General features: G+C 43.8%; 1 long non-coding RNA gene across 2 annotated transcripts in view; it reads right to left on the bottom strand.

The window, feature by feature from the left end:
• Nucleotides 1-25,916, bottom strand: part of LOC146201417 (uncharacterized) — a 203,854-nt gene that overhangs the window by 174,882 nt on the left and 3,056 nt on the right. Inside the window, exons 2-3 of one of the 2 annotated variants that reach the window (XR_014705344.1) lie at nucleotides 18,153-18,259; nucleotides 16,005-17,146 (exon numbers count right to left, since the gene is read on the bottom strand). This is a non-coding gene — a long non-coding RNA (uncharacterized LOC146201417). Of the gene's footprint in view, nucleotides 1-16,004; nucleotides 17,147-18,152; nucleotides 18,260-25,916 lie in introns of those variants that run through there. The other variant, XR_014705345.1, reaches the window with a different exon arrangement.

The following is a 25,916-nucleotide window of genomic DNA, read 5'->3' as shown; positions in this document are numbered from 1 at the left end:
CTTAATAACGCGAATATTGCAGTAAAACCATTTTGCTGAGTTACATGACAGTGTAACATGATTTCTCCGCACATGCGCAATAATTTGCTTGTTTTTAACCCTATAATCATGGGTATCAAATGATCGAGCACTCTGAGCATATTAAGATGAATAAGGTTGTAAAGCGATTTTGATGAGTCATGTGACAGTGTAACGTGATTTGGTGTGACATGCGCGATAATGTGCCCATTTTTCAACAATATCTTCACGGGTATCAATTGAAAGGGCTTTTCAAGCTTAATAATGCTATTATTGCAGTAAAACAATTTTGCTGAGTTACATGACAGTGTAACATGATTTCTCTGGACATGCGCGATAATTTCTTTTTTTCAACCCTATAATCATGGGTATCAAATCATCGGGCTTTCTGAGCGTATTAAAGTGATTAAGGTTCTAAGGCGATTTTGATGAGTCATGTGACAGTGTAACGTGATTTGGTGTGACATGCGCAATAATGCGTCCCTTTTTCGACAGTATCATCATGGGTATCAAATGAAAGCGCTTTTCGAGCTTAATAAGGCGAATATTGCAGTAACAGTATTTTGCTGAGTTACATGACAGTGTAACATGATTTATTCGGACATGCGCAATAATTTGCTTTTTCTGTAACCTTATAATCATGGGTATCAAATGATCGGGCTTTCTGAGCTTATTAAGATGAATAAGGTAGCGAAGCGATTTTGATGAATCGCGTGACAGTGTAACGTGATACATGATATTTTTAGCTTTTGGCACCCTATAGTCATGTGTTCCTAATGATACAGATATTTGAGAGTAATGGGGCAAATGTTTCAGTAATACAGTAAAATACCACTTCAACGAACTATTCTGTTGTACAAACTTTTTTCAAATCCCACTCCAAATCGCCATTGAACCCAATGCAAACGCCCTTGAGTTTAACGAAATTCAGTGCAGTGCGCATTTCAGTTTTACGAACGTATTCCGCGGCGCCACGTACGTCTCAAAGGTCACACTGATCGCTTCAACGAGTATAAAACGCCCCTTTTTACTGCATATTTTTATTCCGAGAACGGCGCGGCCATGCTTTAACAAAATAGGCTACCTAGATAGGCTCGTAGCCAGCACAAGCCATAGCTGGCTTTGCACATTTTGTTGGCTCCACAGCTATTAGCAGCCAAAGCCATAGCCGCAGCTACAGCCTTAGCTCTACTAGCCCTACTGTGAATAGGCTGCGCGTGCTTCGTACTAACAATGAGTGCCAGAAGAAAACGCTTGTCTCTTGACGAAAAACAAGAAGTCGACGTTGCGAAAGCTTTTGAAATTCCAGCGTCATCGCTGTCTACCATCAAGAGCCAGCGCATTCTTCACAAGGACCTAAGTAGTGAATATCAAATTGCAAATAAATGGGTTGATATCATTCGAACACCCTGTTCTTCCTTTAGCGCAAGATAACAAGCTTCGACATACTTATTTCAGTTGAGTGAACTTTCACTTCAACAAAGTTTTTCCCGGGGTCCCTCAAGTTTGTTCAACTGAAGTTTCACTGTATAGCTTTGCTGAATTACGAGGTCATGTAGCATGCATTGGTGAGACATCTGCGATTGTTTCCCTCCTTTTGAACCATACAATCACAGGTATCAAATGAGTCGGTGCTTTGAGGGCAGAAAGATGAGTACTGGAATGAATAAATATTGGGGAAATATGAGACATTTCGACTTGACACGGTTGATATTCCATTAAATAAACACTTCAACCCTATCCGCACCGGTATGAAATGATGAATAGTCTTTTATAGCATGCCAAGGCAAATACTGCAGTAATACGTTTTTTTCTGAGTGATTTGGCACAGTTACGCGGTTTGTTGTCACGCTCGTTGTCGTTGGTTTGTGTGGAAATTGGAAATCCTATTGTTTATATGATGTTGTGCGTGCATATATCAGGAGAGCAAAAATTTGGGCTAGTTGTGTGAATATGTTCGGTTAAATGAAGTGTGGTCAAACAAGGCTGGCGAAAATTGGTGCGTTGTTGGCTGCACCGGCGGCTACGCGAACACGGCGGACGCTTTTAAGTCGATTAATTTCTATGGGTTTCCACACAAGCATGAGTCGCGGGGACCTATAAGCACGGTTCTTTGAAAGACAGAGACCCGCATATACGTAGTAGGTTACTGTGTGGTCGTGGAAAGTGCCGAGTTTCAAATTTCGGTTTCAACCGGATGCTTTGTGCCTTCTGTTCCCCAGGTGTGATGGCACGTGAGTCTCGGAACCGAAGCCGCACTCATTCATCTGTAGTTCCTTTATTGCCAATTAGAAATCGAAGGAATCCAACAGCGTAACTTACAACGCTAGCATTTCTTCGCCTGGGTACAAAAAAATTGCAGCACGGACAAGGAAAAGGCTGCCACCATCGTCGTTCAACTGCGTACGCTCTTCAGTGATGGGCATAGACAATTTGTGCAGATATACTTTCACTGACAAGATAATTTACTTTTTTCTCTTAACAGAAAGAGCAGATAGGAGACATGAACAATTCCTACTGCCATGAGCTTCTCGTCCTTTTTCCTCTGTTCGTTTGTCAACCAATGACAGTGTAATGAGAGCTCTGCGTTGATACTCTTGCAGTTTGTTAACTTTCGTTTGTGGCATGTTCGCCTCGCCTAAGAAAATCACTAATTTCAGCAATAATTCAATACCGCAGGGTCACAAAATCTGCTATCGGCTTCATATAAAAGACGAACAAGAAAAAAAATACATTTTAATTGTTGGAAACGAACATGAAGCAGTATTTTTTTCTTTAATTTTTAAGGCACACAGACTGCCGTTTGGAGTGTTAATAGTTCCCGCAGATATATCTTCTCGAGTAGCAAATATTTATCTGTTTTTTATTTCGCATTCGCGTTGCACTTGACAGGAGTATACATATTTTCTCAGCAGCGCCGATTTCCTGGCCCGTTTATATATAGTGTTTCTCAATGGCGTATTAGTGAACGCGGGATTTCGGGATTATGGTGTAGTAAGACAAGAACGTTTTACCTCAGAAATTACTTGTATGGCCAAGGTTGTAAACAGATTGAGCGGCAGTGCGGCAAGCTGCAGTGACAATATATGTAAAAGAAATAGCTTTCAGTTATCCGGAATCCTTGACGTGTATATAGGAAACTACCTACATGGTTGTATCCCCTCACACTCATCAGTTATCGCGGTCTACATAGTATCGGCTCCGCAAGTTCGTGATACGCTGAAAAAATAGAACACCCAGCAAAGGAGCCATCAGAGGGATTCCTTTGACAATAGTACACCCTCTTAGTTGCCTGCCTTATCTTACAACACATCACACTCTCTGTTTTTATTGTTTGTATTTAACAGTTTGGCAGTATTAGACTACTGCCTTCAAATCTTCAAGGCAGCTGCGGTCAACAGCACTGAACTTCATGCAATTGGAGAACGCCTAAATAAGCAAAAGCCAAATCTTCTCAAGATGTCGCTATCGTAGCAGGTGTCCAAAAAAATAGGGCCGCGCATAGCAGGAAAACTATTTTTTTCTTTTCACAACATCCACTACATGTCGAGAGAAACGTACTTATAGTATAACATTTTCTAAACCAGTTATCTGTAGCAGCTCCGACGTGTTCACCCAGAGCATTGTCGTATATGTAAAAAGGATGCTGAAGTGGTATTATTCTTTTCGCTTATATTATGATTAAATTTGATAGTCTCAAGGCCGGAGTCAGTGACCTATTGTATTGTAATTAAGCAGGCAGTCCTGGAAGTATGTTTATTTGCTTTTCCTACCATAAATATAATCCTATATTTGCCTTGCTTGTCTTTCTCTCCTTTTCCAGCTCTCGTTGCTAGGTTCAAGCCGGAATGTCATCAGCTATTATACTAATAACGGCTGCAGAACCAATGACTTCATTTATAAATAACAATAACTGATTAATTTTGCAATATCATCACAGTCCTAAAATGCATTCCATTGGTAGCATTCTTACGCTGATAAAGTCGATATACTTTAACATCATGAGAAGGCAATAAAAGAGTCATTTACCGCATGTCAAGCAAAAATAGGCAAATTGAGAAAAATCAGAAATTATTTCACTGCATTCGGCTAAACGCTCAAAATGCCGAGTAAACTTATACCCCTAACAAATATATGAAAAATTAGCATATTATCGGGTGTCCAAGCGAATGACGTAGCTTCGTACAATAATTTAGCAAAATTATTTTGCTGCAGTTTCAGCCTTTTACGCCGATTTATTCGACACCAAGCGCAATAGGGATGCAAAAAGCGTATTATCGCGCATATCAAACCAAATTACCAAACATCGTCTCATGACTCAGCAGAAAAGCTTTACGGCAAAATAGTTTTGCTGCACTCAGTGGATGATTCTGGAAAACATCATGATAACATTGAGAATGTGATGTATTAACGCGTATCTAAAAACAAACCGTGTAACTGTGCCAAATCACTCAGAAAAAAAGGTATTACTGCAGTATTTGCCTTGGCTTGCTATAAAAGACTATTCATCATTTCATACCGGTGCTGATAGGGTTGAAAAAAGTGTTTATTTAATGGAATATCAACCATGTCAAGTTGAAATGTCTCATATTTCACCAATATTTATTCATTCCAGTACTCATCTTTCTGCTCTCAAAGCACCGACTCATTTGATACCTGTGATTGTACGGTTCAAAATGAGGGAAACAATCGCGGATGTCACACCATATCACGCTACATGACCTCGTAACTCAACAAAGCTATGTTACTGAAACATTCGCCCCATTACTCTAAAAAATCTCAATCATTAGGAACACATGACTATAGAGTGCCAAAAGCTAAAAATATCACGTACCACGTTACACTGTCACGTGATTCATCAAAACTGCTTTACTACCTTATTCATCTTAATACGCTCAGAAAGCACGATCATTTGATACCCATGATTATAAGGTTACAGAAAAAGCAAATTATCGCGCATGACCGAGAAATCATGTTATACTGTCATGTAACTCAGCAAAATACTGTTACTGCAATATTCGCCTTATTAAGCTCGAAAAGCGCTTTCATTTGATACCCGTGATGATACTGTTGAAAAAGGGACGCATTATCGCGCATGTCACACCAAATCACTTACACTGTCACATGACTCATCAAAATCGCCTTACAACCTTATTCATCTTAATACGCTCAGAAAGCCCGATCATTTGATACCCATGATTATAGGGTTGAAAAAGGAAATTATCGCGCATGTCCAGAGAAATCATGTTACACTGTCATGTAACTCAGCAAAGTCCTGTTACTGCAATATTCGCCTTATTAAGCTCTAAAATCGCTTTCATTTGATACCCGTGATGATACTGTTGAAAAAGGGACGGATTATCACGCATGTCACACCAAATCACGTTACACTGTCACATGACTCATCGAAATCACTTTACAACATTATAATTCTTAATACGCTCAGAAAGCCCGATCATTTGATACCTATGGTTATAAGGTTAAAGAAAAAGCAAATTATCGCGATTGTCAAGGGAAATCATGTTACACTGTCATGTAACTCAGCAAAATCGTTTTACTGCTATATTCGCCTTATTAAGCTCGAAAAACCCTTTCATTTTACACCCATGATACAGTTGAAAAATGGGCTAGTTCTCGTGCATGTCACACCAAATCACGTTACACTGTCACATGACTCCTCAAAATCGCTTTACAACCTTATTAATCTTAATACCCTAAGAAAGCCTGATCATTTGATACCCATGATTGTAAGGTCAGAGAAAAAGCAAATTATCGCGCATGTCAAGAGAAATCATGTTACACTGTCATGTAACTCAGCAAAATCGTTTTACTGCTATATTCGCCTTATTAAGCTCGAAAAGCCCTTTCATTTGACACCCATGATGATACAGTTGAAAAATGGGCGCATGATCGCACATGTCACACCAAATCACATTACACTGTCACACTATCCACCAAAATCGCTTGACAACATTATTCAAATTATTACGCTCAGAAAGCCCAATTATTTGATACGCATGATTATAGGGTTGATGAAATAGATTTATTGGTCTTGGCTGTCCAGGAACTGTTGGAGTGCGACCAGATTAAAATCAGTGGTGGCAGGATTAAATGTTTTGGCGCTTGGATTATTTTCTGTGGCGCCTAGATTAAATAGTCTGGCGTTTGGATTAAATTGAGCGGGAAATACTGTAGTCATTGAGTTGTGTGATGGCATGAGATGTGGCATGGCCGAATTGGTAGGCGCTGCCAACACAGGCTTCGCCTGTGACATGGAAGGGTGAAATCTGAATCCAGCCCTTCAGGACCCCTAGATCTAGAGTTAAGACATTCGAGCCCTAGGCCACGAAGATACCTTTGTGTGACTTGGTTAAAATGGTGGTTTAATCTTTGCCGCGGTGTTTTTATAATGTGGTATCTAGCGACTATGTATGGGACAATGCAGCCACAAGTTAAAAGCTTCTGACAAGTGAGTGGCAAAGTCTGTCTACACGAAGGTCCACAAAGAAAACCGGCAACTGGCGCCATTAACGCTGTCATGCCATGACCTTAAAGGCAGAGTTTAACTCATTGCACGTTCATGTCATGACCATCGAGGAATGCAATTTCCTTTTCTGACAGATTCACTGATGGAAGTACCAATTAATGCACACAGCTGCATTCTTGAGAATCAAACGTGCCTCATCTTATTTTTTTTTAGTGCTTTCTTCTATATATATGTTTATTCGCTCCAAATAAACTTGATTTGCAAGTTAGCGCTTTGCCCTGTGTCTCTTTCACGTCACTGAGTAAACCCCACTAACTAGTCCAAAAAACAGCCCTGAGGAGTTATGTATTCATTTCCTTTTTTTTTTTTATAAAATTGTCTTGTTCATGCAGAGAATACAGAACTGTAATAAAAAAATTTGTTGAATGCTGCGACAGTTATAGTACTCTCCTCTGAGTTCCAGAAATTTCACAGAGTACAGGCTCAACATAAAATATCAGAAAAAACAAACTGGAACAGTTGGTTAGAAAAACTACCCTTGCAGCATCCTTCTTTGGCTGTGCCTTAAGCGCGGCTGCACAAGAGGAGGACAACAAAGAATGCACTGGGCCGGAGGCACGTGCTGCCACAGCTCAGTTTGGTTATGCCTTAAAATGTGTGGGAAGCTTATTTTTCCTTGCGGCCTAGAGCACCGCATCTACAACTGATTACCTAGGGCTAGAGGATGACTGAAGCTGGCACCTGCTCTACAGAGCTGCCCTTACTCTCGCAGAATGTTTCATCGTTGCAACTTTGCCTTTCACCCTTCTGACTCCAGAACCCGCAAGTGTGGTTTCTCCAGATTGAGGCGCAATTCGGCCCTCACCGCTAAAGGTGTGCGAGGGCTCGGTAAAGGCACGAATATGGTTATGGTGTGCTAGGAGTCACAATACAGCAGTTTTTTGCAGCATCCTTTCCAGACAAGAGTGTCTGAATTCTCTACACAGATGTTATGCACCTTTACACCACACACCCCTGGCATGAACAGATCTTTGCTAGCTGTCAACGACCAAGCAGAAGGGCTGCTTGTGGGCTATCGAATTTTTACTTTTGTCTCTTCCTCTTCGGCAGATGTTTAGGTATCAGTTTCCAGATTCGCGGTATGCTGTCAGCTCTTCCATGTCTGTGTAGTGCCAGGCCTCGACAAGCCTCAGTAGAAATGGGCCATAACACCTAGTCAAAGCATCTGTGGTCCACGGCCTTGTCAGTGCCATGAAAGGCACACAGTGAGCAAGATAAGCTTACCGAGTACTTGGCCACAAAATGAACCCCTTGCTCAGAGGTGAAGTGAAGAAACCACGAACCCAAATCTCGCCTTTCTTGCTAAGAACACATAATTCATTGCAGCCACAAGTTACAACAGTGAAAAGAACTTCAGCGTTGCTGGATTCACAATCCAGGAGTGCCACAAATGTCTTAAGCATTCATCAATGATTAAATTGTTCTTGCATAATAACGTAAAAAAAAATAATAATTCTATGTTGCGCTGTGCTCTATATATTCTACAAATTTCAATCTTAAACGCGACAACTGAGCATTTCAAGGTCTTTCAAGGTCAACTCATTATTTGGAAATTATTTCTTTCCTTCTTCTTATCTTCTTCCTTACACTGTATCATTCTGGGCCAGACCAGGGCCGTAAAGGGCCATTAAAACGATATTTGCTCTAATATTCTAGTGAAAGAAATCCATGGAGATGGTCTTTGTGAGTATTAGAGTCAAATTTAAACACTTTGCATGGAGACAATTGACAACTAATTTTTAAAAAGTGCTCCTGGTTAAAGCTCTCAACTGATTAGGGCGACACGTTCCCCCCGCGCAAACCTCCCAAATGATGTCATCAAGGCTTGCTGGTTGTGCCCGCTCACTGGATGCTCCCAGGTGACCCGGGCGGAATGGAACGTGGTGGGGTGCCGCCTCAGCTTTTTTTCATTTTTTTCTTCCGCGCTGGCGTGCGTCGGGTTAAGCGTGCAGAGGATGAGCGTCATTTTCAATCGCCAATATTTTCGGTATTACTGACACTAGCGTAAAAATTTGCGTGTTGCAAAGAGAACTGATAGGATACCTATATCTAGAGTGCGTTTTCTAGTTTTCGTAAATAGCTCTTCGTGGGCCCCTCAAGTCTGAACACGTTGCCATGCCAGACTGCTCAGAATTTCCGCCCGTGCACATCTCTACTGACTGCATCACCTCACAAGGTGATTTAGTACAATCATGTCGTATCTGCGCTCTCTCCTGACATGATCAGTGACCTGTAGGATATTCTTATAAACTCATGGGAGATGCCCTCATCAGCACTTCAAGACCAAAGTACCCGAGAGAACTATGGCATAAGAACGCTCTCACCTACAGCAGCTCCTTACTGGTGGACCTTGGCGACTGTCGCCTTTCACAACAGCTTCACCGGATTTGGCAGCTCCTCGGTGAGGACTCACCACCCATGTTCCGCTGCTTCGAGAGCTCTTTTTCAGCTCTTGCTGATGCCCAAGCATCTGCATCTTGCCTTCCCAGCGGCCAGTGACACAACCATGGAGCTGACCAACCAGATTCATGAGGTGGCCTTCCAGCTAGCCACAGCTGTCTCACCACTGGCAGACTTGGCAATTTCCTGCCTCGAGGCCTGTACTGATGAGCTTACTACCTCAGTTGACACACTCAGGAGCCTGTCCCAAGAGACCATTCACCATATTCCAGTCACCACTTTCCATCGCGCACAAAGAGCCATAACTTAACACTGCTGGTATGACTGGCAATTCCTACATCCTGCCATGAAGTGCACGTCTCGTGGTTGGGAAAAACCCCTCAAGACCATTATTGGCAACTCGTGGCTCCCCAATGCGGCCACCTTTTGTGGTTTGGTTTGTGGGGTTTAACGTCCCAAAGCAACTCAGGCTATGAGAGATGCCGTAGTGGAGGACTCTGGAAATTTTGACCACCTGGGGTTCTTTAACGTGCACTGACATCGCACAGCACACGGGCGCCTTGCTTTTCGCCTCAATCGAAAAGTGGCCGCCGAGGCCGGGAGTCGATCCCGCGTCCTTGGGAACAGTAGTCGAGTGCCATAACCACTGCGCCACCCTGGCAGGGTCCTTTCGTGGTAATTGACAAGACCTGTCATACTCTGTTCCTTGTCAACAATGGTGCAGAGGTCAGCGTGATCCTTAAAAAAAAAAGAAAGCCATCGTGCCTAGCTGGCGGGGCAATCGCAACGGGCTGCCATCTCTTCGACCATAGTGACATTAGACTTCGCTCCCTCACCCTCAACTTGGTACCCTGCCACACATTTTGATGAGTGTTCATCATCGCTGATGTTGACCCAATCATCAGCGCATATTTCTTATCGTACTTTCATTTGGGCTTCATTCAGCATGCAGCCCGACAGACAGCTTCACTCGGCTATCTATATCTGGCGTCGAGTCTAACCTTGTCCCCACTGGCATCGGCATGCTGATACCATCACCTCCTTCGAGAACATCCCGGTGTGATTTCAGTAACTGGCAAAGCGTTTCAATCTCACCCAGCCACCAAAGCATATGGTGTGACCAGCAGCAGCAGCACGATCACACCTCTTGTTTGGTGGTCACCTGCTAAACGGGAGTTCAATCATGATGCAGCTCGACATTATACACCCATCATCCAGCGCATGGGCTTCATTCCATCTCATATCTAAAAAAAGATCCAAGTGACTGGCGTCCGTGCGGTGACTATGAAGTGTTGAATGCCAAGACTGTCCACGACAGCTATCCACTGCTTCACATCACATCTGAATGGCTGCACCATTTTTAACAAAGTGGACCTGGTTAGGTACATCACCAGATACCCACTGTGTTTGCCAGCATACCTAAAGCAGCCATCACAACTGCATTTGGGCTGTTAGAGTATGTGTGGATGCCCTTTGGACTTCAGAACCCAGCTCAAACCTTTCAGCAGTTCATTGTTAAGGTCACAAGAGGCCTCCCAGCTGTGTTTGCATACATCGATCATTGATGTATGTGAACACAGTCAGCAATATGTCTATGGATAACGAGAACTACCTGCGTGCAGTTTACAGCGCCTCCAACAGCACGGCCTGGTTGTGAATTCCGACAAGTGCGTATTCGCCGTTTCCATGCTCACTTTTTGAGCCATCACAACTTATAGCTTAATTGCTGATATTTACTTATTTGTCAACTTTTGCAAGAGTGAAATTCTTGCGGGAACAAAAAAAAAAAATTCCTTTGCAGGTTTCTTTATTGCGGGGTTCGACTGCATGTGATCTACATTTTGACGGTTGAAAATGAAACTTGCAGTGTTCCGCAACCATTATGATCTGCTGAAGTGGACTAAAGCATAAGTCAATGTAATGGGTGCCAGAGGTTTATATGTGAAATACCCCATTTTTACTTTCAAATGAGGAAGTGCTTACTGAGGAGTTCGAGGAAGAGAGAGATGCGTGGAGACTGTTCTGGGCTTTGGGCCGTTTGCAAGCAGCCTTCATTATTCAAACGTTGACCTGTATTAAACCCATTTCATCCGCTACATTTGGTGGAGGTGCTGGGTAAAAACATCCTGGGAATCCAGCCAGTACCTCGTCGCAGCCGCCATGTGGCAGGTGTTTGCCACCTTTATCTTCTAAAGAGTACCTTCCAATAGCTACCATCCAAGCGACGCAGACTCAGGAACAGTGAGCTGAAGAGACGACGACCTAGAGATCAGCAAAGCGGCTCAGAACGGTTCAGCTTACTGAAGTGAGCCGGCTCACTTAAGGCTGGGTCGCTCAGGAGCGAACAGTCGTCTATTGGAGAGAGGGAAAGACAACTCTGCCTCTCTCTCGTTCACTGATACGCACCTGTTCGACCTCCCGAAACTAAACGAAAGCGTGGAAATATTTGTGTGTCCATCCTATCTCCCCTCATGGTGACTACAAAATCCCAGTAAACAGCAACATCCATATTTTTTTAGACTCGATTCTTACTCTTTATGTCCACTATATTTACTGGAGGTGCACCCATTCCCCAAGAGAGGATTTCGTTCTTTTGGTACCCTATCGTTTCAAAATTATCTGAATAGAATAACATTGGCCATCATTCAACACACTGAGAATTATCCTTAATAAATACTTCGGGCCATCAATCTCTAGCCCAAAATCTCGTGTGGACTGACTGTTAATAAATATTGATAGAGAATTATAAATATAGAGAAAGCAGATTACCTGATTCGAGGTCCCTCTTATATTCCCGGAGACAGTGAATTCAGGAGGAGCCTAAAGTATAATGTAAACGCATCATTATTTTTTAATGCAGTGTGCGCTTTGTAGCTCGAGTCCACGTTAGTTCTTTTTCACTTTCTAAACCCCCCCACCCCCGCACATGCTTTCTCTAGCTGATTCGTTTTTCGTATATTCTTATAACCCTGTTGTTCAACTTTGCGACAGTTTTTCTCAATGCCCACAGCTCTCAGCACCCCGGCTTCTCCCATTGCTTCCTTTATTCCTGGCAACAGGTTTCTGGCACCAGATCGTAGGCGTGTCCACCACATGTGGCTTTTTCTGGTACCAAATACTTGTACCAAAGTGGTGTTAAGCACGAAATAAATCTATTAATTACATAGTAATGCAAACTAGTGAATGCAAACTCAAATATTCTTAGAAGCATCCTGTTAACAACTGCCAAGCAATTGTTTTGGCTCATGAGTAACTTTCTTTGCCGCTAGATGGTGTCGCGCGCGCAGCGGCATCGTCTGCTTTCTCGCTCGCTGTGAAGTTTTTGTAAGTTCTGCCTTTCGCACAGAGTGGCAAATATCCTAAGAACGAGGTCTACAACGCCCGTAGTATGCAGTCCGAATCACGCTAGCTCTTTGACGGAGGAGTTGCTGCCGCCGTTGCGAGTACGAACGAGCTGCTTGATACCGGCACCGCGCCTGCCTATGTAGCAGGGCAGCGTCCGTAGCCTTATCGGCCGCTCAAGCGTCGTGAGTATGCGCGACCTTTCCGTGAATAGCTGTCAATGTAGGACGCAGCCGATGACACATGGAATCCGACCGCACTCGATCCAGTCAGCCACCGTCTGCTCCCCTTCCGCTGATGTAGAAGGAGGCAATACTCAGCCTGCACTTACGGACGCGAATTATTTGTCTCTACGACTGCCGGATTCAAATGGTCGCACTGCTGTTGACCGAATCGCAAAGTAGCGATCGAAGCGCGTAGAGCACCTTTGCTTCTGACGGCAGCCCGGCATATCCCTTCGTCCCTACTTCGCTTCGCGATCGGCACGCAGCCTTCAGTGTTGCCGCAAAACCTCCTGAAACATGTAGAAGGCGTTGTCCCGTTTTTCTTTTCTTTTTTTTTACTGCGTCAGTTTACTAAACCCGCAAAGCGCTGCCCCCCAAAAAAACACACACACACAAAAAAAGGATACCACGGCCGTACTCAAGCAGCTGCGCGGCGCGCGCCGTCGCTCGACTACAGCCATGAGGCGCCACAGCGAGCGCAGAGCGGTTCCATCTCGAAGCAGACCAACTCGTCGCGGTTCCTGCGCCGGCCGGCAAAAAGGTTCCTTTCGGAGCGGTGGCCCCGCCCCGTGACGTAGGCGAAAAACGCGGAGCCGCCTCCGGAAGTTTTGGGGGTCACGCCGGACGTGACGCAGCAACCAATTAGGCGCGGCGAAAGGAACCAGTTCCCGAACGGAACCGTCGCGGGATCTGGCCCCAGGCTTGGTGGGCAGCCATGTTGGTCCCCAGTTAGTGCGGAAGCACTTAAGCAGGTATGACAGCGATACCATTTCTATAAAGGATGATCATGCACAATGAAGAAAAAATACAGAACTCCGTGGCGCCGCGAAGGAGTCCTTTGTTCCCCTTACTTTTTCTTTCGTGTGAGTGACGTGACTTCCCACACATAGTGCAAGTCTTAGTGCAACAATCTCAGTATTTGGTTTCTAGGGAGCTTCGCAGGACGAAGGCTATCGATCGAACAGAGCTTCAAAGCAGTGGAGAGAATGCTAAAGGTTTTGGAGGATATGCAGGAGGCGCGCCAGCCAAAGACACACCCTAAATCTGTGTACCAGGCTATTAATGGAAGGCTGAAAAGAGTTGGCATACTGAATAGGGTTAATAAAATCTGTCGTGCTCCAAGCAGTTAAAAAGGCAAAAACAACCTCTCCCAGGCCTCACAGAGCAGAAGCGGCTTGGTGCCTGAAAATCCAAGAATGATGAGCGGACAGCACACAGGGGTGCAACAGCTGCGTGAAATTTGCGCCACACTGTGCCAAAATGGCCCGACTATCCGCAAAAGTTTGCCATACTCAGGGACAACTTTCTGCGGCCGTGATATAACCAGTCACGATGCTACAGACACTGTAGCATGCGTCACTGGCCTTTTAGTTTTATTTTGAGATAGCGTCATGGCATTCTAATGCCTACTCATATTTTTCTCTGTGTCCATGTGCTTTCTCCGCTTTCCAGTTCGGTCACTGTCTGTGCGCTGAAGGAACCCCATAACGCAAATGGGCTGTTTGTAACAAGGCACCACTGCTATTGCTTCCATGGTGGGCCGTGGTGGTACTTGTGATTTTGGAGCAATACTTCAACACTGTATTTTAAGTGCTGCATGTTTTTATTGGATGTATCTTAGATTTTTATGCTGCTCATGGAAGTTTTCGATATCCTGTTGGGCCATTCATGTACAGCAAGGTTATTTTTATGCTGTCTTGTCGATAGACTCGCTTTCCCATCGTCAGATAGTGTAGGAGGTGCGTCAGTTATGGCTTCTATGTTTGTGCTAATACAACTGGAGGTGGAACATGTGAAATTTATTTCGAACATCAGAAGGTCGAGAAACTTACAGCAGCCTAGCTATTGAATTCCATAATGCCGCAGTGGAGCCCAAGACTGCCAAAATTAACATTTATGCGTGCTGCAACACTGAAATACTATAAAATATGCTTTGTGCATGAAATACATAACCTAATAATCGTCCATCTCTCCTTAATCAAAATATTGTGTCAAAACCACCGCCAGTCCACAAGAAGCATAATTCACGAGCCGAAGATGCGCTCGTTCGTCAGTTTTCTTTGCTTAAAACTTGCTTTCGGCATTTGCCATTTCGCCTTTTGGTCGGCGTTTCTTTTTGTCTTTGTTTCTGTATTTGCTTTTCAATCAACATTTTGTCTTTGCACTGCGCTCGCTTCTGGACAGAGGCTGATCGCAGTCACTGCTTCAAATTAAGCTCTTTTGGAGCTGCCCTCCCACGACACAAGCTGTGGATTTCGCAGAGTAAAACATTGTTTTCTGAGCCTTGCAAGCAACATTAGATCCCATGATTAAGGTTGTCAACCGCGCTAAATGAAAAAAAAAAAAAAAAGCATTCTCTCTAGCTTTTTTTATTTAGCCTGTTCCATTTTACGACTCATTTTTTTTTGTGTGTGTGTGATAGCATGCCTAGCAGTACAAAAAGCTTATTTACAAAAATAAATACACGCAGCATCGGTGATAGGTGGCCCTTGCTAGATTTCCTTTGGATCACATTCATACAGTCCGATATTCACACCTCTTCATTCTTTTGTGCCGAAAGTAAGATTTCTTCCCTGTTTAACAGCTCCAAAATTTGAATTAATTTTTTTTTTTTTCTTGTGAGCTGATCCAAACATGAATTTTACTGCTCTAAAACGAAGATTTTGCTGCTCCAAAAATCGCTACAAATCTTATTTGAGCTCTTGCACCCCCGAGTACATCCCTTTAATGAACCACAGTGCGAGTAATCAGTAGTCTTTCTTGAATGGTTAGTAATTGGGCTGGCTCACTATTTCCTTATCTCAGCATCATTCCACATTAAAGCAATGTGGTGGGTTCGACTTCCACTCCCAATTTTCTCAAATGTGTACCAGCTATGGCCCAGCCTGGTGCTTGGTTTACTAGGGCTCATGGCTTAGGAAAGGAGGAAAAAGGAACTGCATATGGGCTTCTGCTGCATGAAGCGGACTTAGGGTTGTCTAATGGTGGAACGAATTGTGAATTTTAGTTCATGACCCTTTTCCTGGAGTGAACTAGAATACCTTTCCCAAGCATCTTATCCCAGAAGAGCTGAGAATCAAGCCAGGAGCAATCTTGTACCCACCGGCACCAGGATCGAAACTGGTAACTCCTGAATGCGAGGCAGATTCTGTCATAAGGCCATCATGTCTTGGTAGGGTAGTAGCCTTTGCTCGGGTTCTCGCTCTAATGGTGTTCAACGTGGCATTGGAAGATCTAAAAAAAGCTTAATGATCGTTCATGAATTCAGAAAGGCCGTGGTCAAAGGTGCGCTGGTGTATGCAGTACATTTTCGTCTTTTTTTTTTTTTTTTTTTTTTACAGAGCGCTTAGGGTGGATTCACACACCAGATCCGTGATGATTATGGTTAAATGATAATAAGTTTGGTCTTGGAAGAACTGACCAAGCTAGAAAAAATTTCATTGCAAGAAGACATCAGTGCTCTGCTCAGCGTACTCACAATGTTCTTAAAAAAAAAATTATATACACTGGGACGAGCTGTCTGAAAATTTTCAGGAACCTTATAGCTGTGCTTTTTATTTCAAAAACTTAGCCTTTGTCAAATATGCATGTAAAACAATGTTTCTTTAACACTGATAGTCTTTACTGAACACACAAGCACACACACACAAAAAACTAGATCGGTGATATTGTGTTTAGCTCTACACAAATTTAGTTAAGCGGCAACAAATTTCATGGATATATATTTTATAGACAAACAATGATATGAAAACTAAAAGAACAGTGGGCAATTAGGTTATGTACTGACCAAAAATATTTTGTCATTTTTGTTTTCTTGGGGTATTGTACTAAACTTAAATCTAACATATTGGACCAGCCAAAGACACGGGAACACAAGAAAAAGAAATATAAGGAACAATATCTGCTGTGCATTCAGAAGGTACCAGGTTCGATTCCAGGTTCCGCCAGGTACCCAAAAGTTTTCCAACTGGTACAGGATTTCCCCTGACCTGATGCTTGGCTCTTTTGGGGTGAAATGCTTTGGAAATGGGTCTCAGACCAAACAGTGTTGTCCCATGTACTTCTTTGTATTGAGTTCCCATGTCCTTGGCTTCCCATGTCCATGTCCAGCAAGTTAGGTTTGCACCAACTGGTCTGCATGGCCACTATGTAAAAAAATATATATCAGGAAGCACTACAGATATGTCGCAATAATACTAGCTGTGCCCCCCCCCCAACAGAGTAGGCACCTGGATCCACCTCTGCTACCGTGGTAAATATGCTCTCAATGACCTCATTGGATTTTCTCCCTGTCCATTGCCCGGACAGACTGTTTCCATATTAATGGGACACAAATACATGCTTTAGTGAAGGCCTCCAGAAATTTCTACAACCTTGTCTTTAAACGTGTGCCAACATCGTACAGTTCACGGCATTGCTTTTCGCCTCCATTGTAAAGGGACTGCCGCAACCAGGATTTCATTCTGTGTCCTTGGGTTTAACAATTGAGCACCCCAATCCTGAGCCACTGCAGTGGCTATTACCTATGTGGAGACGGAATCAAGATGATGGACAAAAGCTGCAAATCGCCTCTAAGGGATTCCTGTTTCAGCACACGCACCAGACAGGGAAGGGCCTGGAAATCGGAACAATGCAATAAATGCCGGCTCCTGGGAAAGGTAAGACATGAATGATCCCGCTGCAACACAGAAGGAAAGTATAATGCTAGTAGCTGTCACATGGCACTCATATGAAAACATTTAATGTTCTATCAGTAAAAGCAGTGCATTTGCTGCTTGCAAGATAACATATAGGAAAGCGTGAATATGACTTGGCAGTGTAAACCGAAGAAGCACGGAGATGAAGAAATGATAAAACAAACTTGGCATTTCCATGCGCGTTCCTTTCGTCCTTGGCCTGTTCACACAGCCAAACCACACTGCAGTGGTGTGCCAGCTAGCCCATCAAAACATGCTACTGGAAAGCTCTTCGAGCAATTATACAATTCTATTTCCTACCATGACAGGCCTACGTGGGCACTCCATGTGGAACAGACTGGCTCAGCCTAGTCCTATCTTATGCACCTGAATGCCCTTTCACTGTATTTGACAGCTACTGGAAAATATGCACCAGCATTTATTTTGTTAACGCGCTACAGCTGAAAGAAGCGATTTCACCCGCTCTAGTCAGGAATACAAAAAGGATCTATATAATGGCCACAGAAATAGCACTGTCACTGAGTAGATTTGCTGGTGAATATTGAAAACCTTTTTTAACCGTGCCTATGAACAGCAATTACCTTGTATGGTACACAAGACAATATACAGTCATAACTAGAAACAGAATTTGAATTCACCTAGAGTTGATGCAAAAATGTCAACATTAACATCATCACGGTTAGCTAAAATGTTATACAAATGTAGTCGTATGGCCGGGTTAGTCCTTTCTAGTGGTGAGAACAATCCGGCAGATATATAATACTGGCACCCCCCCCCCTCCCCCTTTTCTACTGCTTTGGCTGCGACGGTGCTGACCGAAATGCATGCCCAGTGCCCCAGCTTCATAAATAAGGTAACTTCTATTTCATATAGTAGCGCTCTTGTGGAGCAACCTGTTTTTGCCAGCACACATTTTGTACCCACCTTTCATGAGGCACAAGGCATTCATGGTGCAGGAGAGCCCAAGAGCAGAAGCTGCGACGTAGCCAAGATCCCAAAATCGCTGTGCAGCAAGATTATTTCGGCACACACTGAAACAAAAAATAGTCTTGGAAATCAAACTAGCGCACTTCAAAACAAAGACACAGATGAGCAAACTCAGCGGCTGATCAATGCTGGCTACCCTGAGCATTTGCTGACCTCAGTAGCAGGCTCCCTCTTGCAGAAGCTCAAAAGGGGTCAAGTGAGAGCTGCTCCTGAGCATCAACACAAGGTTGCTGTGGTGCCTTACCTTCATAATATTTCTCACAGGCTCAAACGGATTGGGCAAAAGGCAGGCGTCCGTGTCGTGTTCTCGGCGCCTGACAAGCTTTCCAAGCTTTGCCGTAGAGTCAATGCCCCGGCTGTGCGAAAGCCAGCCTGCCCTGTTAGGCACCAGGCACCTTTCGTTCCCTGCCAAGTTGGTGTCGTCTATAAGATTGCCCTGAGCTATGGCAAGGCCTACGTCGGGCAAACCGGGCGTTGCCTAAATGAAAGACTTGTGGAACACTCAAACAGTGTTTACAATACTACGAAAAGAAACCTAGGTGTTCACTGCCTAAAATGTCCCTCTCAGCCCTGTGAGCCATCCCTTCATAATTGCACTGTCATTGCGAGAAATGCACATCAGTTCACACGCGAAATCATAGAAGCCGCTCACATTCTAAAGCTAGGTCAAAATTGTGTTAGCTCACCCTCAATAGCCCTGACTAAACGCGAGTTAGAATATTTGAACCAGACGCACAGTAGTTTTAATGTTTAGATTCCGGGTACGCTCCTCAGCCTCTAGCGGCCTGGCCGGTTGTTTTAGGTATTCTGTTTTTAATGCCCTTTTGGTCTTGTAATGCTCTTAATTGTCCTTTTGATTCTTTTATCACTCTTAATGCCCCTTTTGTGTTTTTTATCGCTCTTAATGCCCCCTTTGGCTTTTATCGCTCTTAATGCCCCTTTTGGCCTTTTTTCGATTTTTGTTTAGGCTGTGGCTAAAGGTACGTCGGACGGACCCGGTGCGTTTTTCTTCGGGATACGGCGGACGGACCCGATCAGGTGTTTACGTCGTCGGGAAAGCCGGACGGATCCGGGAAGTGTACTGTATGGTGGACGGACTCGATCAGTGGGGTTCGTCTGACGGACTTGGGATCTGCCGGGAAAGCCGGACGGATCCGAGATACCCAGATGTGGTTGTAACAACAACTTGGTAGCCATATGTAGCCAAATCGAAGTTGGTACTAGGTGTGCGAGGTGAAGAAGTATGTACAACATACTGCATGCGTGAAATGTGAAATCACAAAGAATAGTACAGTGGCAAGAATAGTGCCTAGAATAGGTGATAGACTGATAGACTACGTGATGGCATGATGATAGGTTTACGTGAGTTGCACCGCGGCAGGGTGGCAAGCACGACCAGAGCACAAGCGCATGTAATCGCGGTGTTGACGGCCAGCCCGCGGCCCGCACGCCCGCTCATTTGGTCCTCGTTATCATGTGGATTAACGTACTACGTATACGACGGTCGTATGTAGTTTTGATTCTTCAAAGTTTTCTCACTTGCATCTGTGATGAGATGCGTCACGTAACGCATCCTTTTCTGCTCGCATTGAGGTTTGGTGCTGCAAGTTCTACGTAGTACATATACAAGCGGCGCTGAAAAAGCTGGATACCGCCGGCGTGTCTCTAGCCCAAGCATCGCGTCATTCGTGTTTGGTCTACAACTAGATGTGTGGTTTGTGCTTACCGTGAGATGGTGTGATGTAGGGATTACGTCCTACGAGAGTGCTGTGATGAGTGCGCCAATGTCCCGACGGACATCAGTGTGTTCGTTTATGATCGGCGATGTTCCACGTGCATGTCAGTGTTTATTAGATGCAGTGGTAATTTATTTACACGCGCTGCGCAACAGTCAGACGAAAATAAGTCATCGACAATTTGTTATCAGACTTCACTACAGAGCTCAAAACTCGGAAAATGGGAATGCACATGATGCAGTTTTCACATGTTGGAGTGGACCGAAAAATAAGTGCCCAGCCCACACCGCCGTGATGCGCATTACTACGGGTGAAATGGTTCAGGTTTCTGTAAAATAGCTGCCTGGCACAGCACCTTCCTAAATGTACAGGCTTTGTGAAGGCCACTTTATCATTAATAAATGAACGAATATGCTGTTGTGTTAATGATAGTGCTTTTTCAATATATTATGTTCATTTTTTTTTTTTCGTTTTTTCTTAGTTTCCTTTGTTTTTCATGCTAGACGAACACAAATGGTACACTTTTAAACTTGTCAGTCCAAAGCTGAACATGAATATCTGCCATGCATGTGACAGCTTTAATGCTGGAAAGGTTGACGTGTATAGCATGTACGTACACGCTGCGACATCTCAGCAGCACGTTCGGCTACTTGCCCCAAGGTCGTGATGTTTAATGCTAGTGATGGCAGTTGCACTAGGTGCAGGTAAAATGCAAATGCTTCTGTTTCCTGTGAGATGTCAATGTAATAGTACAAAGTCCGGGAAGTCAAATTATTCTGGAGCTCTCCACTACAGTATTCTTCATAGCTACATATGTCACTTTAGGATGTGAAACCCTACATGCCACAGGTAGGATGTGTTGTTTTTTAGATTTGTAACCTCTCATCTATGTTGTGCAACATTTGGCTAATTTTTGTTTTCAAACAGTTGTTGAAGATGAAACCGAAGCAGTTCTTGGCATGGTTTCCTGCTTCGATTAGTTTGCTAATTGCAGTTCTTTGAAACTTGCATCGATGCTGGAAAGTTCAAATAGCAGGCAGTTGAACTACAGAAATGATGTGGATCATGCATTTCAGTTCCGACAAATGGAAAGTAACGTTGCCCTCCATGCATGTATAGGGGCCCTTAGACAAATACATACTCGGGTATAGTGATTGTGACACATATCAACAGTCGACAGAAGGCCATGTGGAGCCAGTGTGAAATTCTTCATGAAGGCTAAAATAAAATTGTACAACAGCTGCTGTACCATGCAGAAAAAAATTGGTCATTTTGTGTATGATTAACTGACCATGAATAGCATCTTTAGAGTATGATGTGATATATAATATCTGGTTTAGCATCCCAAAACAACTACAGCTATGAGAAACACAATAGTTGAGGGCTCCTGTATAATTTCGACCACCTGGGGTTCTTTTACATGCACTGACACCGTATGGTGCATGACGGCCTATTGTTTCGCCTCTACTGAAATGCCCCTGCTGTGGCTGGAACCAAATCTGCATCTATGGGTTCAGCAGCCAAGCACTCTAGCTACTGAGCCAGCACAACGGGATCAAGTAACAAAATGCATGCCATTACATTTCCTTCTAGACTGTGGTTTCCTTCACAGAACTAATGTATACAAGGAAAAGTAAATAGCAAGACAACACTAGTTTTATTGCACATTATATTCACATTTCAGCAAACATCCTCTAGGAATAAATTTCTCAATATTTGCATGGAAACCATGAATATCTTACAAAAATAAAACAATGCACTTACTGCACTCCAATTGTTAATGAACAAGGTTGCATCTATGCTACTACACTGCACTTATCACAAAACCACAAGCCCCATCTGCTTTGGCCAGTCACTTGATGAAACTAACGGAGACAGATGTCACACACCACAGACTGGTCGTCTTGCAACATATCTCTGCATACGTTGCATTTCAATTTCATGCCTTTCCACTTAGCTTCAACTGTTGCCAGCATTACTAGTCACCCATCTTTTCTAAAATTTGTTTTTACGCTGTTGGGATCAGCATCCTTGTTAACAATGGTCTCTGGCATTCTCGATGCTATCATTTTCACATCTTCCTCACCTGGAAGAACAAAGAAAATGATAAGCCTTGAGCAGACAAAAAATTAGGGAGACTCCTAATCTCCACCTGTAAGGGTATGATGCGCCAGCGTTAATGGCTCTTGTCTGCAGATCCCATTGTGGATTCCCGTTAATTTACATGCCCTTTGCTATAAACTTAATTACTAATTCCTTAATTCATGTCTCTGTTATCTCAAACATACTCATTAGCATACAGTAGTAGGCTGCCCTTTTATGTGATAGACAACCTGGCATAGACCTCTGTAAGCCTCACGTTAACCAAACTGTACAAACATGCCTCCATGGCCTAGGAGTAACCTTTCTTAATCGGAGCTGAAACGTCACAGAACATATTTCAAATATAACTTTGTAAGCTTGAGTTAACAGCTCCTGCCATGTCATGTGGCCTAGTGACATTTGGCCCGTGCCACTTTTGGCTTGTGCACAGGGTCCATCTGTTAAATACTGGTTAGCATGCATGAAAAATACATTTTCACACAAACTGGTGGCAAGTGGTCAAGTGGTGCACTGCAGATTTTGAAATGTATACCTATATGCATGCAAGGATGGCATCATCACATAACATGATCAAGAGTTCTGTCAGTGCCCGCAGCTAATGGCACTTCAATGCCTATTAAAGGACCACCTCAGACAATGGTTGTTGATACCACAAGACCTGTTCTAGCAGCGTACTGACACCATTCCTCTGAGCGATGGACATGTATATGCATACCTTAGATAGCTCATGATTGTGGATGTACTGACACCATTCCTCTGAGCGATGGACATGTATATGCATACCTTAAATAGCTCATGATTGTGGATCTCATTTATTTCTGACTTCCAAGGAGTTCCTGTCGTCAGAAATCCTACACTTTATGAAATCGGGACAGCTGTCTTGAAAGGTGATGAAAAGAAATAACCAGGTTACCTTGCCGCAATGCTAAATTATAGAGGGTGAATATGCTGCATGAAGATACCAAGAAGCTTGTACAAAGAAAATTGAGAGTGTAGCAGGAATTTTTAAACATCAAAATAAACAACAAACTACACTTTGTCAAACCTGTCATTGATGAATGGAAATCATGCAGTCATCAAAAACATATCATGGAGGACATTTTAGGTCATCTTCACAAAAGACACACCCACACCTGACACACAGCTTCATACTTATGAAAGAGGACAAACCAATATGCAAGGAGTGTGGAGATAAACTATCAATAAACCATATCTTGCATGTACGCCAGACTCGAGAAAATAAGAGGAAAACATTTTGTACAATTTTGCAACAGATCCCTTTCCATCCCAGCATGATCCTAGGAGAGACGTGCAAATTTCCTGCATTTTTGGTTTCCTAAAATGTTCCTAAACAAGCTACATCCTAAAGAACAGTTTAGTCATTACACACAAAATTAATACATTAAACCTTGTTCTTGGTGCATGGCAGCATGAGTCGCTTATGCACCATAAAAATCAACACAATGCTGTAAGGTATACCTTGGTTAACTATGTTATATGAGACAAGCTTTCGGTCTGGTGTGGTCCTTATTCACGTGACAGCGCTGTCATGAGGGTCTATGTCGCAGCGATCGGAAAGTGACCTATTCCAATTCTACAGATCTCTAAAGACTGGAGTGCTCAACTGTTTTATTAACATCCGCCTGCTTTGACAGCCTGGAGTGAAACTGTTGAAGAGAATACATTTTTGAACATTTAACGCGTTTCTGAAGGCGTTGCTTTCAATTACGGGGCCCACAAAAAGCAGCTGAATGTCAAACGCTGCCTAGGTGGGCTTTCTAGCAAGACAGCGGTGTAGCGTGGAAAATCGCTCCGTCGGTCCACCGCTGGCACCGCTGACTTGAAAGGCGAACTGTTCAAACTTATAGCTACTGACCACACCTGAAACACTGAATTGTGCATGATCAAGGCAGAATTTCTCTAACACTGAGCACTGGTAGCTATCGATTTCGCGCCCAATATTGTGAAAATCTGTCCTCTCTTCGATCAATGATACGTCCACGGTTGAACATTTATGCGTCTCGGGGTAGGACAGCCGTTGGAACATGGATGTGTGGTTGTAGCAACGATCACTTGCATGGCACACTCTGCAAAATTCTAAGAGTCAGCTTCTGCAACGAAATGTGCAGCGCACATTTTCTACCGCGTACCTAAGTCCGGCGATGCATGCATATCGACCCCATATCGTTTCAAAGCTGCGCGGCCGTTCAGTCGGGTCACGCTAAACTACATGTACGCAAAATTCAACGGCGAGAAAAAGATGCAGGCTAAGCACTTTAGTCTAGTCTTCCCCTAAATTATACCAAAGAACATTGCTGTTCATAGGGAATTCGGATCATTCGCGCTTCCGGCTTTCCGGTTGTGCATTCTTGCGGTGCGGTGCAGTAGGTCTTCGCCTCGACGAGTCGGATGTGCAGCTCGCCGCAGTAGCAGCGCAGGCCTCTAGTAGATTCGGCATGTCTTGTGCCAAGGCTCTCAGGTAGAATTTAAACGAAGAATTTAGCTAGAAACATCCTGTTTCCTCGGTCTGCATGTGAGGAAGGAGCATAATGCCATTTCACATACATACATTTGGACTGCCGAATGTTCTGCACGGCGAGGTGTGTGTGTTGTGCCGGCGCTAGATCTTCGGAGGTAGATGCAAGTCCTAAGACAGCGTAAATGCTAGGAATAGCTCGCTCGCATTACGGGCAGATCAAGGTGATAGTTCAGTGCGAAGCGAAAGCTGCTCGTGAATGTGCGTATCTCGATGCCAGCTGGTGGAGATGGTGCAGTACGTAGCATCGCCTGCACCTATGTGCGTGACAGCGATGCTTGCCGTACACAATCCTGAGTGAAGACCGTGGTCTATGTTAGAACGGATGAACTCTTCGTAGCACCTCATCAAGAGTCGCGGTACAGCGGCTAGCTGATATCACAGAGGATAAGATTCACGCGTAGCAATGTGGCCGCGTTCGACGTGCATATAGCCATGAGCCTGTATATCGACGTCCGCCGTATCTTTACGAAAATTGAATGGATACGTCGGACGTACCTTTAGACACTTCGTTTTGTTTATGTATCTTCTGATCGTGCCATATTTAACTGTTTTTACCTACATGCCTCCCCGTTTTTCGCGTGTTTATTTTTTATAGCCCTGCCGTTCCATGGTAGAAGAACAAATGGTAGCGTAACTCCCATAGAAGCCTGCGTGTCGACTCTGAGCGAGGCTTTAGTTTCCCAGTGCCCCCTGCGAACTGTGAGGCACAACAAACACGTGACGTTGCTTGTGACGTCACAGCACGTAGTTTTGGCGGGAAATTTGATTGTCTTTTTACTTATGAACGAAAAACAAGGCCAACAACGACGGAGGCAGAACGATGCTCGGATGAGGCAGAAAAATGGACACCGTAACTGTTCAGCCAACTTTACTTGACATGGATTTCTACTGTCAAGTTTTACGTTAACTGAAATGTTACGGCATCTTTAACCACCTTATCACAGCATCGTTCTGCCTCCGTCGTCGTTAGCCTAGTCTTTCGTCGCGCGTCATGTAAACGCATTCTGGGACTTATTTCTTCGGGCACGTTTGTGAACAAGGGCCTTCAAGTGAATTCGGCAAGCACATGGATAGAACCACATGGCTTGAGGCATTTCACTAAGGGCATAAATGAGTGAAGCTGCGCTGCACAGAAAGCCAGGCTTTATTAATTCACGATTACTTACATAGACGCTTCGCGACAATGAAATCTAAGTGTAAGAGAGCGACCACCGATCATTCGTCACGGTCTTCATGAAATCCTCGTGATAACAAAATGACCTGAGCGTAGGTCTCCAAACGAGACGCGGTGAGATTATAAAAGGGTAAAAGATCTTCAAACAA

The sequence above is a fragment of the Amblyomma maculatum genome, chromosome 2, assembly GCF_055883805.1.
Source record: "Amblyomma maculatum isolate TAMU_Amacu chromosome 2, ASM5588380v1, whole genome shotgun sequence".
In the NCBI taxonomy this organism is placed as follows: domain Eukaryota; kingdom Metazoa; phylum Arthropoda; class Arachnida; order Ixodida; family Ixodidae; genus Amblyomma; species Amblyomma maculatum.
This window is presented reverse-complemented; position numbering and strand designations above follow the sequence as displayed.